This window comes from Dasypus novemcinctus, chromosome 2, assembly GCF_030445035.2.
Source record: "Dasypus novemcinctus isolate mDasNov1 chromosome 2, mDasNov1.1.hap2, whole genome shotgun sequence".
NCBI lineage: Eukaryota > Metazoa > Chordata > Mammalia > Cingulata > Dasypodidae > Dasypus > Dasypus novemcinctus.
The window spans coordinates 53104181-53121225 of NC_080674.1; the positions used below are offsets into that span (position 1 = coordinate 53104181).

The 17045-nt window shown below is 37.9% G+C and overlaps 1 pseudogene; it reads left to right on the forward strand.

Annotated features, from left to right (window-relative positions):
- The first annotated feature begins 12549 nt into the window (after positions 1-12549).
- On the forward strand, positions 12550-14200 carry LOC101411439 (tubulin alpha-1A chain-like; annotated as a pseudogene).
- Positions 14201-17045: the final 2845 nt, after the last annotated feature.

Genomic DNA, 17045 nt, shown 5'->3' on the forward strand with positions numbered 1-17045 from the left:
TGGGGATAAAGTGCAACGTAATCAGTTCAGAGAAAGGCTTTTAGTTAGCAAGGCTTATGTGCCCTGCAAGGAAAGAAGTGGAATATGATGCTGGAGAAGCAGGAAAAATTGATAGGGACCAACATATATTCTGCTAGAGTCACTAAGCATCAAGATAAAAACAATTGTATTTGCATGAAGACAGAAAAAAGAGGGAAAGTTTACAAGGGCCTTAGACTTCTCCTTAACATCCAAAGTCAGATGAAAGAAAGTGTAACTCTAAATGGTATACTACAACCAAACTGGTGTTTAAGTATAAAGGCCAAAGTCTGATATTCTTAAACCTGCAAAAACAAAGAATACAATACTGAACCAGCCTTCTTAAACACCTTATTGGACAAAAATTCCAGTTAGGAGATTGATCCAAATAACTCAGTAATGACAAAATACTAGTAAAAACAAAAATGGGTAGTGAGATAATAATCCATTTAAATATAATAAAAGATATCAATTGTGGGATTATGGTTATAGAATAAAATGTAAATGACATAAGAATAATAAGATAATAATGGAAACTGCTCAAAATTAAAATGTTTAGCCACAAAATATTGATTCCAGTTCTTAATATTTTTCAAAAAAATTTTTTTCTTCAGTTTTAGAAGGGTGGGTAATTTTATGTGTCAGTTTGGCTAGGTTATGGTTTCCAGTTGTTTGGTCAAACACTGGCCTAGATGTTGCTGTGGAGTTGTTTTCTGAATGGCTTTGGCATCTACAATCCATTGACTTTAAGTAAAGGACGTTACCTTAAATAATGAGGGTAGGCCTCATCCAAACAGTTGGAGGGCTTATATGCAAAAAAGCTTAAAGTTTCTGGAAGAGTAAGGAATTCTGCCTTAGTACTACAATCTCCACTCTTCCCTTAGTTTCCAGCCTCCAGTTTCCCTTAAAAAAATTTGGACACAAAACACCAGAATTTACAGCTTCTGGCCTGCCTTACAGAATTTGGACTTGCCAGCCTCCATAATTGTGTGAGCCAAACAGTGATAATAAATCTATACACACACATTGCAAACACATACACACACACACATACCCTGTTTGTTCTTGTCTCTGGAGAATCCTAATACAAGAAGGATCTTCTTTAAGGAGCAACTATCTCTTGTGAAGAAATAATAATATGATGATTATTACACTTCAGTTTCACTTCAGCTATTTTGTTTGATTCAAGTAAAATTAAATTCTAAAAAATAAAATTAGTATATAGCAAAATTGCATTTTTCAAAACTATATCTATCTAGTTATAATGCCCAGAGAAAAGGAATGTAATGACACTTACCAAATAATAATTGTTACAGTATCTGTGAAGTGAAATTGAGCATGATTTTAAAAATGTTTTTACTTTTTTCTTTGCAAATTTCTGTTGCTTGATTTTTTTAAAAAAGCAATTTGTTTATTCTATAAATACTGGTTGCTTACTGTTATTTAAGCACTTAAGACACTCAGTGTTATAGATTGAATCATGTCCCCTACAAAAACTACCAGTCCTGTGGATTTGAACCTATTTTTAAAATTTTTTTTTTATTTGGAGAAATTGTGGGCTTACAGGATAAACATGCATAAAATACAGGGTTTCCATATACCACCTGTAGTGATAGTGTGGAGATGTATGAACCCCAGAAAAATTTGTTCTTAAACCTAATCCATTCCTGGGGATGTGAACCCATTGTAAGTAGGACCTTTTTATATGGTTATTTCAGTTAAGGTGTGGCCCACCTCATCAGGACGGGTCTTAATCCTATTACTGCAGTTCTTACTAAGCAGAGTGAAACTCAGAAAGTTAAAGAGGAAGCAGCCAGAAGCTGAACATCAACAGAACCCAGAAGAAAAGGGAGACACAAGGAGATGACACCATGTGCATTGCCATGTGACAAACTAAGGACCAAGACTCAGTAGGGGCCAACCCCAGAATGCCACAGTCTTCAGGGAAAAAGAATCGCTTGATAATGCCTTGATTTAGACTTTCTCTTAGTCTCAAAACCTTAAACTAATAAATTCCCATTGTTTAAGCGGATGCTTTGCGTGGTATTTGCTTGAGCAGCCAAGAAAACTAAAACGCCACCCTATTATTCATACCTTGTATTGGTATACTTTATTTCAATTGGTGAAGCCATTTTTTTCTAATTGCACTATTTACTATAGTTCATGGTTTAACTTAGGGTTCACTGTGTTGTGCAGTTCCATTTGATTTTTAAAAATTTGATCCTAATAACATATATGCAACCTATGATTTCTCCTTTTAACCACATTCAAATATATAACTCAGTGCTATTAATTACATCCACAATTTTTAAATGGGATTTTTGAAGATGTTGTAATTAAGATGAAGCCAAACTGAATTCAAATTGAATTAAGTAGAAGAAATTTGGATTCACTAAGAGGAGACTGATGGGGAGAGAGGCAGTCCTGTGATGGAGGTAAAGATTGAGTTATGGATTGTCTGCACACCACCAGCAGAATGCTACAGACTTCAGAGCAAGCACGGCCATGCTGACACTTTTGGCCTCCAGAACCATGAGATAATAAATTCCTGTTTAAGCCAAGCTTTGTGATATATTTATTATAATGGTCCTGGTAAACTAAGCCAATCAATAAACTATAAAAATAACTTCCTTGATTCATGGTGCTTATATTCTAGTTTGGAAGGCAGACTATAAATGAGAAAACAAAAAGTGCAGTTTGTGGTGAATACTTGGAAGGAAATGAGTTGGGGTGGAGCAGGGTGCATTTCCTTAGGGTCTGGAGGGAATGACCCCCTAACCTGAGCCGACTCATGAAGGATGAGGGGACCTTGCCTTGTGTACTGCTGAGGAAAGAGCCTTCCAGGCAGAGGTAAGAGATCAGCACAGCAGAAATATAGAAGAGAGGCTGGTGTGGCTGGAATCTAAGAAAAAGGGAGACAGCAGGGGGAGATTTGGAAAGATTGGAAGGAACCAGAGCATGCAGATCCTTGGGGGTCTGAAATCCATTTTGGATTTTATTAACCCTTCAGTGGAAAGCCATACACAGAGAAACACTCACATACTTATGAAGATGTGATTCTGTATTTGCTGGGGACCGTTTCCTAAGCAGAGACAGGCAGACATGAGAAGGAAGCTGTGGTAGTTTGGGGCTTTCAAAGATCCCAGAAAATCAAGTCCTTGGAGCTAATCCATCCCAATGGGTGTAAATTTATTGTAGGTGGGACCTTTTGATTAGATTCCTTCAGTAGAACATGACCCAGGGTGGGTCTTGATCCTTTTACTGAAGTCCTTTATAAATGGGATGGATATGGAGAAAGACACAGAGAAAAACCCATAGAAGCACAGGGAAAAAGCCAAAGGAACAGAGAGAGAAAGCCACGAGAGCAAGGAGCTAAAATCAACAGAACCTGGGAGAGAGGAGTTCAGGGTCACCAGCAGATGCTACCATGTGCCAAATTTTGGGGAGAGAGGGTTACCTCATGATCCCTTGATTTGCACACTTTCATGGCCTCAGAACTGTAAGCTTGCAACCTAATAAAACCCCACTGTAAAAGCCAACCCTTTTCTGGTATATTGCTTGCGACAGTTTTTAGCAAACTGAAACCGAATTCAACCCAAGCCTTAGCTGCAAACTTTTCAAATATGTGAGCCAGTAAAATCCTTATTTTGCTTGAGCCACTTTGAATTGAGTTTTCTAAAGTTTGTACCATAACAGATTCAGTCATTTCTGCTTTTTTACATTCTGCTCTTTTACAAATACAGCTGCAATGAGCATACTGTGATATACCTCTTTAGCCACAGATAGAAATATTTTACTTCAACAGACAGCTAAAAGTGAGATTGCTGAGTTGAGATTTCAGATTTAAAAATTGGATAGCTCCTGCCAAATTGCCCTCTGAAATGTTTTACCTACTGTAGCAATTTAATATTATTTATGAATTCCAAAAATAGATATTGGATTATGTTTGTAACTAGTCTGTTCCTCTGGTTGTATTAGATTGTATTCAATGCAGAGGTTTCACCTTTACTTGATTAAATAATGATTAAGGCTTTGAGGGGGCCATGTCAGTAGGACTTTGAGTCCCTGCCCACCACTCACAGAGAAAAGGAGAGGCAGAGGAGTTAGGAGTTCTAGATGATGAAACCATGGAAAGTAAACACACAGGAGAAGAACACAGAGGAATAGAGATAGCTCCATAGACATGGCAGAGGTCCCAGGAAGAGAGAGAGCCTGATAGTCTACAACAGACATTGTGGAGAGGACAGAGCAGCTAAGCCTGGAAAAGAACAAGCCCCTGGAGAGAGACACTACTTATCCCAGCCTACAGCTGAGAAAGGAAGGAGCTGGGACCACACAGAACCTTAGCAGGAAGAGGAAAGCTCAAACTTCACAGAGGCAAGCCTCCAGTTTGCTCCAACAGACTTTGGTGAGGGAAGTAACTTACACTTTATGGCCTGGTGACTGTAAACTTCTACCCCAAATGAAGACCGTTTTATAAAAGCCAACAGATTCTGGTATTTTGCATCAGCACCCCTTTGGCTGACTAACACATCTATTTATACTTCTACCACCAATGTATGGAAATGTAATTTTCCCCACATACTCAAAAATTTCACACAGATTCTTTTAAAAGTTCACTACTGTCTTGGTAATATTACCTTGTTTTCATTTGCATTTTCTATTTATTACTGAGGTAAAATTTTTCATGTTTTTAATGGTCACTTGCACCCCTTCCATGAAGTTTTCATTTGTATTATTGATTTATTATATAATAGATAAGAAAGAGTTCTTTTTAAAAACATATCCTTGCCTGTAATTTGTGGGTATGCAAGAAGGACTGATACCAGATGAATTCTACCTTATTCCAAAGGCTTCTATTTTATATTTATTATAAATTCATTAATTAAATCAGAGAAGGATTAGCATAGAATATAATAAATTTTTAAGATCAACAAAATAACTTTCAAAATAGTATTTGTGTTTTACTAAAGCTTTAATTTATGGGAAAAACATAATTGGAGTCATCATTTTCACAGTTGTTTTTATCATGAAGAATTCTATTTCGTAAAAAAAAGTAGGTTGAGGCAAAAACTCTTCCATTTTATTTTAAAGATTGAAATAAATGAAATTTTTACGAGACTAAAAATATATAAGAATCTCAGACCTTCACAGAAGTGTCCATTAAAATATCAGAAAGATAATTTTGCTCATAGCCATAAATTGCCAAAAGTATCCATTGCCTTTTCTGAGGGAAAAAAATGCCCCATATGTCCCTGGCAAAAGCAGAGTTCATGGTTAGATTTTCCATCAGTTGTTTCACAAGTTAGTTACAGATTGTTGTTGGTTGTTTTTTTCCTCCCAATTAAAACAGTACAATTAAATACTTGCTGCATTAATTCTGTCTTTTACTGTTACAATTCAGACTGGACCTAAAATATAATCTTTAAAAATTAGTTGATTAAAAAATCCAATATATACACCCATTTTCATAATCTAACTACTTTATACCATCTTACCAAACAAATTTTAATCACTTTTTTTCTATTTGTGTTGAAATATTTTCTGCAGATATTTTCAGCTATTAAATAGCATCTAGTCCTACTTATATGGTCATACATATTTGCCCCATTATCAAAAACTTTTCACAAAGTTCTACTTAACTCAAGTGACTTGATTGAATTATATGCTGTGTTCAAATATATATATGAATGAATTTTCAAATCTCAGTCCACATGTACCCCTTTGCTTTAAAGGGTAGTAGAATTAGTCAAAATTGAAGCTATCTGTCAGAGAAAGTTTGTCAGTGTGATGTGAGAGCTATAGACATTTGACTAGTGTATTTAACATATTTTTGGTGGTCTTTGGATTTCTCATTTTAAAAAATTGTTGATGTAATAGTTATTTTTGGAAAGACTGGTTCAACACAAACCCATCATGAATAATTTCTTTTAACATATCACCCAGAACTTTAAGGCCTTTCTATACAGATGACTAGTGAATACGTAGAGTACAATATATTACTAATTAATAACCAAGTAGAGTGCCTTGAATCTTGTAGGAGTACAAAAAACTTTTGATTCAGTTTTGCGATTGCCTAGGTTTATTTACAAAATATTGCATCCTTCCTATGTAATTTTATTCATTGGTCCTTTTAACTAAAAGTGGAAAACCCAGCGAAAACTCTATATACTTGTTAATCTGCAGAAATTAGTCAAAAGAGACACTCCCCCTGGTGGCGTAATATTTCAATTGCAAATCTTTTGCCTTAGTGGAAAGAAGCTCGCTACAATGGGAGCTAATGTTTAATATTTGTAGAATTTTTAGTAAGGCTTATTGTAAACATGTGGAAATATATAGAGTTGATGGTAACACATTATAGTGACTACAACTAACACTGCTGATTTATAAAGGTGATTGTGGCTGAAAGGGGTACTCTGTCAATTGAAAGGAAACTAGAGAATAATCTAGGGAATGATTAACATAGTGATTTCAGGGGTGGATGAAGACTGTGGTTAATAGTATAAATATAAAAATGTTCTTCTTTTACAGAGTGTTAAGAATATGGTGGTACACAGGAAAATTAAAACTAAGGTAATTTATGGACAATAGTTAACTGTAATATTGTAGTATTTTTGCAGCAATGGCAAAGAAGACATATCAATTCTAATGGACAACAATAAAGGGGTATAAAGGGGTATGAGATTTTTCCTTTTGGAGTAATGAAAACATTCTAAAACTGAACAAGGTGATGGCAGCACAACTCTGATGAAAATGAGAGCTACTGAGTGTACACTTTGAATGGATTGTACAAAGCATGGGACTGCATAACAGGGAATCCATTGATGGAAAATGGACTGTGGCTAACAGAACAAATATGAAAACATTTTCTCCTGAACTATAGCAAATATATAATGCTAATACAGGGTGTTAATAATAGGTTAGGTTAGTGGAAAAATATGCCAAATGTAAGATATTGGTTATAGTTAGTAGTAATAGTTTGATAATGCTCTTTCATAGTTTGTAACAAATGTTTTAAAACAATGCAAGGTGGTGGTGGGGTGACGTATGGGAACCTGCATGATGATATGCAGGTATATTTTATAAGTTCACAACTCTTACTATGCAGTTATTGTTTTTTTTTTTAACATTTTATTTCTCCCCCTTTCTCCCCCATTGTCTGTTCTCTGTGTCCATTTGCTGTGTGTTCTTCTGCATCCGCTTACATTATCAGTCGGCACTGGGAAACTGCGTCTCCTTTTTGTTGCATCATCTTACTGCATCATCTCTCCATGTGTGTGGCGCACTCCTGGGCAGGCTGCACTTTTTTTCACACAGGGCGGCTCTCCTTGTGGGGCACACTCATTGCACGTGGGGCTCCCCTATGTGAGGGCGTCCCTGCATGGCACGGCACTCCTTGTATGCGGCAGCACTGTGCATGGGCCAGCTCACCACAAGGGTCAGGAGGCCCTGTGTATCGAACCCTGGACTCTCCATATGGTAGGTGGTTGCTCTATCAGTTGAGCCACGTCTGCTTCCCCACTTATTGTTTATATATGTGAATACATGATTGATATACTTCAACAAAATTGTATTAAAAAAGCAAATTTGACACTATAGTTTGACTAGAATAAATCTGTCCAAATCCAAAAAAAGCAGTGTTTTGTAAGTATGGTCTTCACTACTATATTCCATAACCAAAATACAATCTTCCAATTTAAGGTGGCAGAGGAAAGCTAGATCTCAAAATTTCATTCTTTCAAATTGTAAAAGATTAACAAGAAATAGGCTAATGAAACATGGAAAAATAAACACCACAAAAGCAGTGTTGGTCAATGAAAAATGAAGCTTTTCAGGAGTATGGTGCAAGTGCTAGAAAGCCCCTAACACTGAATTTCCAAAAGCATTAAGGGGAGGGGATACCAGAAAAATATCACTAAAGTGGATTTAGTGAAGCAGAAGACCCATCCCGTTAGGAATAAAGAGGATGCAACCTTCTGAAGCAGGTAGAGGTGGGGGAGAGGCTGACCCTAGCCCTTTGAAGGGCAAATATATATTAAAGGTGCTTAATTAATAAAGGAACCAAACCTACCTTTCACATGCCTTTCAGTTCTTTGGGAGTAGAAATGACTGATGCCTGAATGCACAGTAAGAGGACAAGTAGGTATGCTTCTCCTGAAAAGCACAAAAGTTCCAGAGGCCCAAAGGGAAGTAGGTGCCAAGAATGATATGAAGTCCAAGTATTATCTTTGGACCTAAAGAGGATACCCATGCCATTATGAAGTAAACCCAGGCCTGAGATATTAATAAAACTGTGAAGGAGAGTACAGAATCTAGTTTGGCTAATGGAGAATATACTCAGTCCTAGCTGGAAAGAATTTCCTCCAAACCTATTTTCACGCCAGCCCATGCCTCAAGCTACAGAAAATTTTCCCTTCACTGTACCTCAGAGGTTGGCAAACTTTTTTTGTAAAGGGCAAAATATTCTGTAAATACTTAGACTTTACAAGCCATGCAATCGATCTCTGTCACAGCAACTCACTTCTGCTCTGATAGTACAAAAGCAATCATAGACAATATTAGTGTGACTGTGTATCAGTAAGATTTTATATACAAAAAAGAGGAGGTGGGCCAATTTGGCTGATTGTCCATTCTAGCTGACTCCTGCAGTGTAGTTCAAAAGGGAAGGAAAAAAAAGTGAAAATGCAGTAAGGGATAATTCACCCACATTATAGTCACCATAAATAGGTTTGGACAAATCTTCCCATGTTAAGTATCAGTAAAATAAAAAAAAACTAAAAGAAAATATTAAAAGAGGTGGAAATAAGAAGAAAAATATATTTCATCACAAAAGAAAAGAAATATGAAAAACTATAGTAAGCAAATGATAGAAGAAAAATGTTATAATAAAAACAAACCCTTCCGAAAGGAAAAATTCTCCGCTTTGAAACAATGAAAGCATTTCTAAAGGATACAAATTTGATTAAATAATACTTCAAAGATAAGATAAAGCTACTAATTAGAAATAAAGGTGATAAAAAAAAGTTAAGGGCTAACAAATTCCCATTAGAAAATCAAACAATCAATGAGAAAAGGTAAAAATAAGATAAACAGCAGGGACTCAATTATTGTATAGACTAGCTCTGTCCAGTAGAACTTTTTGCAAATGATCAAAATGTTCTGTAACTGTCCTGTTCAATACAGTAGCTGCATATGCCTGACGAACACTTGCAGTGTGGTTAGTATAACTGAGGAACTGAGTTCTAAATTTTATTTAATTTTAATTATTTTAAATTTAAATAGCCATATATGGTTAGTGGCTATTGTATTGAACTGCAGGTATAGAGGAAAGTTGTGAAATGACGATAAACAGAGAGAAAAAGAAAAGAGGTAAAAACAATTAGAGAGAACATAATAAATATTGAGGAAAGGTAAAGACCACAGAACATAAAGATAATTGGGGTCCCTGAATAAGAAACATTAACAAATGGAACCTAACATGAATTCTAAGTCATAATAGAAGATAACTTTTCCAAGTATAAGAAGAATTTATGTCACAGATTAAAAGGACACAGTGTATTCCAATAAAATGCTGAAAAACCATATGGACAACAAAATACTTTGTGGTCTTTATTGAATTTTAAAGATAAAATTTCTTCAGATCTCCTGGAAAAATAAAATAAAGTTATTTATAAGTGGAAGAAAATGGAGCTGTCCTTTGGTTTCTCCACAGTAGAATTCAGCATCAAAAGACATGTAACACTATTTCAAAATGCAGAGACAAAGAACCTGTGCCCAAAGTGCTTTACATTCAAGCAGGCTGTTGTTCAAGTACAAAGATAAAAGCCAAGATGGAGCAAGAAGTAATTTGGGAAATATAGGGCACATAAGACCATCTTACAAAACCTTCCTGATAATAAATTCTAATCAATTTGAGAAATGAAACCTATGGTAAAGACTGGTGGCAAACATAGAATGCATTTAAATAAACAGTCAAGTTTAAATCTATGTGGAAAGTATGGTTCTAGGATGTAGAAACATTTTAACTAGAGATGTAAATATTATAGTATGATGAACTACTTTAGATCTGGTTCCCTAGAAGTACAACCTGAAATGAAAATTCATGTCCTAAGTGTTACAGGATTTCGTTTAGGTTCTTGGCTATGCTGCAGAAATGAATTTCAAGAATATGCCAGGTGAGTTAGGCCAGTCATTTATTTAGTAGGGAAGGAAGAGAAATGGGAGAAAATAGCAGATCAGGAGTCCTAGGCTGAGAGGAAGGGGCTGAAAAATGATAAAGAGGGCTGATTTACAGGCTACGATTTCCCATTATAGGTTATAAATTCCCAGGTTTTACTTGCATGGTGATCCAAGCAGAGGGGAGAATGCAGCTGGAGTCCAGGGTCCAGAGGCAAGAGAGCTCATTTAGGCCTTGTACCGTTAATTATCCCACCCCTTTGCTAATGGCATGGGAGGAGTTCTAGCTGTTTCCTGTTTTGATTGCATATTTCCACCATCAATCTCCCAGGAGGGCCCAATGATAAAGTCCTTGGGGGAATATCCAGGGCTTCTCCTGGCTTCCACAGGAAGTCTTGTTCAGGATGGCAGAATCTTGGGGAGGGTCTTCCAGCAGCCATCTCAGGGTTGTTGATGTCCACGTGGACTTCTTGCCAGGATCAAGAGCCATCTATTAACTCCCTGTCTTACTAGCCTGTTTCACTAGGGATTTATCAAGGAACTGCTCCCAGGAAAGGTGTTAATGAAGTGAGAAACGATGGACAGGGAAGGAGAAGTCAGGCAAGTGTGCTAAGAGGCAATTTCAGGCAAAATTTCAGCAGAACATAGATGAATTTTTTACTAAACATGGCAGATTGAACATGCGTGTTTATCTCTTCTCCTTCTGAAAAATGATGGCAAAAGGACTGAAAAAACCATAAATCCACAGGATGAAGAGAATAGGAGAGACAACAACAGCAAAAAATGTTGGAAGCTAGATAGTAAATGGGAGAATTTCAGTTATGGTCATGATAGAGTAGCTATTTTCGGGCTTACCTTTCCATCAAAAAATATAATGAAGCTGGGCAAGATATACAAAATGACTCTTTGCAGGAACTGAGTGGCACACAGCATAAGGCTATAATTCTTGATAAAAGGAAAGCACATTCATTCCTGCTTTCTTTCTGTGGTGTTGGTGGTTTGGAGGTATATGTAGCCCAGAAAAATATGTTCTTAAACTTAATTCCAGTGGAAGTGAACCCATTATAAGTAGGAGATTCTTAATTTTTTTATTTTTATTTTTAAAGAAGCTTTAGATTACATAAATGTTACATAAAAAATCTAGGGGATTCCCTTGTGCTCCACCTCCTCCCCTTCTCATAATTTCTCACATTAACAACATCTTTCATTAGTGTGGTACATTTGTTACAATTGATGAACACATATTGAAGCATTGCCACTAACCGTGGGTGATAGTTTACATTATAGTTTATACTCTGCCTCACACGATTTTATAGGTTTTGACAAAATGTATTATATAATGGCCTGTATCTGTCATTACAATATCATGCAGAACAATTCCAATGTCCCAAAAATGCCCTCGTGTTACATCTATTTTTCTCTCTCCCTCCCCTCAGAACCTTTGATGGCCACAGCCTTTATATCAATGATGAAAATTCTTCCATTGCTGGAATAATAATAAATCTATAATAGAATAATAATAAGTCTACTTTAGTCCATTGTTCATTCTTAAATCTTGAAGATTTGGGTATGGTGATGCCCACTCTGCTTCTATTTGAGAGTTGGCTTAGACATCTTGGGGCAGACGGGTGGAACTATCTTGCTGTCTTAATCCTATTACTGGAGTCCTTTATAACTGGAATGAAATTCAGACAGAAAGAGATCTGAAAGCCACAGCAAACAGCCAGAAGCTGAAATTTAAGGGAACTCAGAAGAGAACAGAGAGGCCACCATGTGTACTGTCATGTGACAGAGTCCAAGACCAAGGATTACTGGCAGCCGGCCCCAGAACACCAGTCTTTGAGAAGAAAGCATTGCTTTGATGACAACTTGATTTAGACTTTGTTTTAGTCTCAAGAGCATGTGCTAATAAATTCCCATTGCTTAAGCTGGCCCAGCAAATGGTATTTGCTTGAGCAGTCAAGGAAACTAAAAAAGAGGGCATTTCCCAAACCTTGGCACAGGAAAATAGAACTCAAGTAGAAAAGGAAAGATTGGAAAAAGAAATATACTGTACAAACACTAACCAAAAGAAAGCTAGTATGGCTATATTCACATAGGCTCAAATAGATTTTAAGGCATGAAGAGAGTAAAAGGGATAGGATGTAATATCAACTCAAGAGGAAGGTATAACAATGATAAATTAGTATATCACATGGCTTCAAAAATATATCAAGCAAATACTGACAGAACTAAAAGCAAGGATAGAAAAATCCACAATCATAGTTGGAGATTTTGAAGCACATTTATTAGTAACTAGGACAAACAGACAAAAAAACCAGTAGATGTATTAAACATTTTAACACAATAGAGGTTCTCTTACATCGACCGCCTAAGAGTCGCGCTGTAAGAAGCAAAAACCTCTCCTCTTCTCCGCCATCTGCTCGGCAGCCGTGAAGCAGCAATCATGCGTGAGTGCATCTCCATCCACGTCGGCCAGGCTGGTGTCCAGATTGGCAATGCCTGCTGGGAGCTCTACTGCCTGGAACACGGCATCCAGCCCGATGGCCAGATGCCAAGTGACAAGACCATTGGGGGAGGAGATGACTCCTTCAACACCTTCTTCAGTGAGACTGGCGCTGGCAAGCATGTGCCCAGGGCAGTGTTTGTAGACCTGGAACCCACAGTCATTGATGAAGTTCGCACTGGCACCTACCGCCAGCTCTTCCACCCTGAGCAGCTCATCACAGGCAAGGAAGATGCTGCCAATAACTATGCCCGTGGGCATTACACCATCGGCAAGGAGATCATCGACCTGGTTCTGGACAGAATTCGCAAACTGGCCGACCAGTGCACAGGGCTTCAGGGCTTCTTGGTTTTCCACAGCTTTGGTGGGGGAACCGGTTCTGGGTTCACCTCCCTGCTGATGGAACGCCTTTCTGTTGATTACGGCAAGAAGTCCAAGCTGGAGTTCTCCATTTACCCAGCCCCTCAGGTCTCCACAGCTGTGGTTGAGCCCTACAACTCCATCCTCACCACCCACACCACCCTGGAGCACTCAGATTGTGCCTTCATGGTAGACAGTGAGGCCATCTATGACATCTGTCGCAGAAATCTTGATATTGAGCGCCCAACCTACACCAATCTGAATAGGTTGATAGGTCAGATTGTGTCCTCCATCACAGCTTCCCTCAGGTTCGATGGTGCCCTGAATGTAGATCTGACAGAATTCCAGACCAACCTGGTGCCCTATCCCCGCATCCACTTTCCTCTGGCCACATATGCCCCTGTCATCTCTGCTGAGAAAGCCTACCATGAGCAGCTTTCTGTAGCAGAGATTACCAATGCTTGCTTTGAGCCGGCCAACCAGATGGTGAAATGCGACCCTCGCCACGGTAAATACATGGCCTGCTGCCTGTTGTACCGGGGCGACGTGGTTCCCAAAGACGTCAATGCTGCCATTGCCACCATCAAGTAAAGCGTACCATCCAGTTTGTGGACTGGTGTCCCACTGGCTTCAAGGTCGGCATTAATTACCAGCCTCCCACTGTGGTTCCTGGTGGCGACCTGGCCAAGGTCCAGCGAGCTGTGTGCATGCTGAGCAACACCACAGCCATTGCTGAGGCCTGGGCTCGCCTGGACCACAAGTTTGACCTGATGTATGCCAAGCGTGCCTTTGTCCACTGGTACGTGGGGGAGGGAATGGAGGAAGGAGAGTTTTCTGAGGCCCGTGAGGACATGGCTGCCCTCGAGAAGGATTATGAGGAGGTTGGTGTAGATTCTGTTGAAGGAGAAGGTGAGGAAGAAGGAGAAGAATACTAAATTTAAAATGTCACAAAGGTGCTGCTTTTACAGGGAAGCTTATTCTGTTTTAAGCATTGAAAAGCTGCAGTGTGAATCAGTTAATTTGTATGTAGCAGTGTATACGCTCATACAAATACTGACCTATGCTTTAAATATGAACACTTTGTTACAGACCCAAACTCCATTTCTAATGGGTTTTGAATAAAGTATTCCCTGTCTTAAATGAAAAAAAAAAAAAAAAAATTTTTAACACAATAATTAAACAATTTTAGCTAATTATACCCAATAGCAGAATTCTAGGTGAACAGTTATTTTTTTCCCTTTAGGCATTTTAAGGATGTTTCACCATTCAATTCTAATTTGTGTTGTTTCCAAAGAGACATCTGCTGTTACCTTCACCTTTGTTCCTTCATACAAATGTGATTTCATAAAATCTTGTTTTCATAAAACTTTATAGATTTTTGGCCAAGCAAGTGTAACCTCAATTTTTCTGTCCTCTATCCCCTTATCTACTTTGGAGACTACAGTTACACACGTATTAGGACCTCGAAGATCATAGAGCATCTCAGCTCAATGATGCTCTGTTCACTTTTGTTTTCAGACTTTTTTCCTCTCTGGGTTTCATTATGGATAATTCCTATTCTATGTCTTCAAGTTACTAATCTTTTCTTCTGCAATTACTAATTTGCAATGAATACCATCCAGTGTAACCTTCATTTCCAAAAGTTTCATTTTCACCTCTAGAAATTTAATTTGGTTCTTATTTGTATCTCCAATGTCTTGCCTATGTATCCTGTCATCTTCATCATTTCTGGGTCAATTTGATTGATTTTCTCTTCAGTATATGTCATGTTTTTCTGCTTTTTTGGAAGTCCAGTAATTTTTTTTTATTAGATGCCAAACTTGTGAATTTTACATTGTTGGGCGCTGGGTTCTTCTGTATTCTTATAACCATTCTTGAGCTTTTTTCTGGGACAGGTTAAATTACTTACAAACACTTTGACCCTTTTGGGTCTTGATTTTAAGTATTGTTAAGCAGTACCATGCAGTGTTTAGATTAGGGTTAATTTTCCATTTCTTCTGAGTACTTTACCTAATTTCCATGGATTATGAGGTTTTCCACTTCGCTGGTGGGAACAGACACTAATCCTGATCCTATGTGAACTCTGCAGATTTTTTCCTCCAGTCCTTTGAGGGTTTTCTTTCCCTGGCTTTGGGAAATTTCCTCACACACATGGGCTGATCAGTACACAACTGAATCTTCCAAGGGAACCCTTGGCAGATCTGTGCAGCTTTCTCCTCTCTTGTGCTCTGCCCTCCTTTACTCTTGCTGCCTTGGTCTCCTGTACTCTTATCTCCTTCTTAAGTCAGGGAGATCACTGGTCTCTGCCTGAACTTCCCCTCCTGCATCACAGCCTAGAAGCTCTCCAGGCAGTAAGCTAGGTCAAGTGTAGTATCCACTGCATTTGTTTCCTCTCTCTCACCAGTCACTGCTCTTAATTGCCGAATTTGGTGTTCAGTTTCTTGAGAACTGTTATTTCATGTATTTTGTCCAGTTTTCAGTTGTTTCAATCAGAAGGGTAAATCTGGCCCATGTTATCTTGGCCAGAAGCAGAGGCTTCTTCCATAGGAGTTGGAGTAAAAGCCAGAGAGATACCTCCAACCCATTTCTTGGGGGATAAGGGTCTGGCTGCTTGAATTTCTGTGAATGCAAAGGGTGGCAGCTGGGAGGTCAGGAGTCAACTTTTCATGTATAAATTTTAAATTAAAACTCTGTTTTTAGTTCTTCATTCTCACTCCCACATACCGTCGTGATTTTTATTTTCTTCCTATCTCCACGTTTCTGAGGCCTAATCAAAATCTTCTTGGATATATCCTTCACCTTAACTGCTCTAGACTGTTACGGCTCCTTCTGCCTCAGCAGTTACCTCTCCTCCATCCATTTTTTCTTCTTTCAGGTTTTCAGTGTTATCTCAGCCGTTGAATCATTCTCTCTCTCTCTCTCATTGTGGATGTATCCTGTTCAAATTTCTTCACACGTACATGTGTTCAGTCTGCCCATATTGACCTCAAAATCCTATCCTTATATTTTTCATGCTGGTCGAGTCTCTTAATACCCTATATATTTGTTTTTACCCAAGGAATCAAATCATTTAGTAGATTTCAAAGCAAAGCAAAAGAATCTAATGCTCATGTAACATTATTGTGGTCCAGACTTTCTCACATGTCACTTAGCCTCAGGAATCCGTTCTGTTATTTACTGTCCACATTAGGTTCTGATGACAGAAAATTAAGTGCTGGGCTCTGACATTTTATGCACATTTGAATTGTAAGCATTCAACATCATCTAATAAGAAAGGAGTAATAAATTCTCACTTTGTACAATATTTGAAATAATGATCGGTAAAATAAAAATCAATTAATTAAAGTTAATTTATTGGAAATCACTTTTAATCAAGAATTGTGTCTTTCAGAAATGGCTCTCAGAGTGCATATTATTTTTCACTCTTGTTTTATGGTGGCACTATTCTAGCCAATATTTACAAATACTCACCATCCTCCAGTAGAATTTTGTTTATTTATGCTTCCTTTGAGTTCTACTAGGTCTCAAAAATAAACCCCTTGCTGAAACTGTGATCCCAGAGTTTGTAGACCTGACAACCCCATCATTTGAATTTCTTGGGCTCATCTATCAAGGTTCACCAGGGATCCTTCATTATGAGAACTAGAAGCTATTTTTCCCTAAAAGATATTGCTGTCAATCTTCAGAGACATCCCTAATGCAATAACAGGGGAAGTCCAAGTTGCAGTATTCTGCTCATAAATACATATAATTCAGAGTCAGCTAAGAGCACTTATCCTTTGTGAGTCCAAATGCTGAGAGATTAATATGTACCCCAATCAATAAGCTGAGATAAGATCTTAGGAAAGATGGAGATGTAGTCCCCTGATTCATAAGGCAAGTTTACTAGGGATAATCAAGAGACATAATTAAATTCCACACAAGAAATATTTATTTAGTTTTAAGGCCTTGAACATCAAGGACCATTCTGACCATGGCCCCACCT